This window comes from Pygoscelis adeliae, unplaced genomic scaffold (assembly GCF_000699105.1).
Source record: "Pygoscelis adeliae isolate BGI_AS28 unplaced genomic scaffold, ASM69910v1 Scaffold905, whole genome shotgun sequence".
NCBI lineage: Eukaryota > Metazoa > Chordata > Aves > Sphenisciformes > Spheniscidae > Pygoscelis > Pygoscelis adeliae.
The window spans coordinates 11725-12767 of record NW_008824824.1 but is presented as its reverse complement, the minus strand read 5'-3'; the positions used below and the strand labels follow the sequence as shown (position 1 = coordinate 12767).

The following is a 1043-nucleotide window of genomic DNA, read 5'->3' as shown; positions in this document are numbered from 1 at the left end:
CCGCCCCCCTGCCACCCCTCCCCCCGGCGCCCCCGAGCGCGGGGCAGCTGCCTGCAGCGGCCGCTCCTCGGCGATGCCGCGGGGATGGGGACGGCGGGGTTTCATGATGGAGAGTGCAGAAGCTCCGTGAACGCCTTTAGCACAGCTGGGAATGTTATTTCCAAATACTTGCATCTGGAGAAACTCTCCTCTCGGTGCTCCCCGAGCCCAGTTCATCCCATTGTCTGATGACTACTGGGACGCTGAGCTCATCAGCCTCGCTGAGCATGGGAATCATTTATGGTAACTGCCCTCGGTGAGACAGCATCTTCTAAATCGCTGCTCGACTGAGACCACGCTGGGACACCCCAGCAGCACCCTCACCCTCCCCAAATCCCCGCGGGCAGCATTTTAAAGAGGTTTTCTTTCCTCCTGGGATCACACTGGGAGAGACTTTGAGGGTCCTTCCCTCTCTCCTCCCCACACTTCGGCGAGGCTGGCAAGCTGCTGCCAAGGAGTTTGAGTCACGCGAAGCCTACGTGCGCTGCCAGCCACGGCAGAAGAGGTTAACGAGAAGGCTGAACGACGAGCCCCGCGGAGGAAAGCACCCTGCTGCCGAGAGGGAGCTGGCCCCGTGCATTACTCTGCAGGCTGGGGGCACGTCCTGCAGCCCGACAACCAAACAGCCGCTGCCTGGGGCCCGACTGACCCTCTCAAAGGGTCTCGGTACATCACAAGCGGTGTCCTGAGCCTACCTCGCTCATATTCGGCTCCACGGGCATCTCGGGGGGGGGGCTGTCAGGCCTTTCTTTCCCTCTCCTCCCTGCCAGCACAAGGGATTTCAGATACCTATAAATCACCCTCCAGAGTCAGTCCCTCTGCCCAGCACAGTCCCCCGCACCCCTTCTCTGCGCACAGAGACCGAGCGGAGACGGCACCGAGTTATTTCAGGATCCTTCCCTCCTCCCCCCCCCAGCTCCCGTTTAACTCGCATTATTCTACCTTGCTGGAGATACCCTGGAGTGTTATCACAGCCAACTCCTTGGAAACAGCGCTGGAGCCCA

At 60.8% G+C, this 1043-nt stretch overlaps 1 protein-coding gene across 1 annotated transcript in view; it reads right to left on the bottom strand.

The window, feature by feature from the left end:
- Window positions 1-1043, bottom strand: part of LOC103917172 (zinc finger protein Eos-like) — a gene marked incomplete at its 3' end in the record, with an annotated part of 13156 nt that overhangs the window by 7274 nt on the left and 4839 nt on the right. The gene's annotated exons all lie outside the window — the stretch shown is intronic.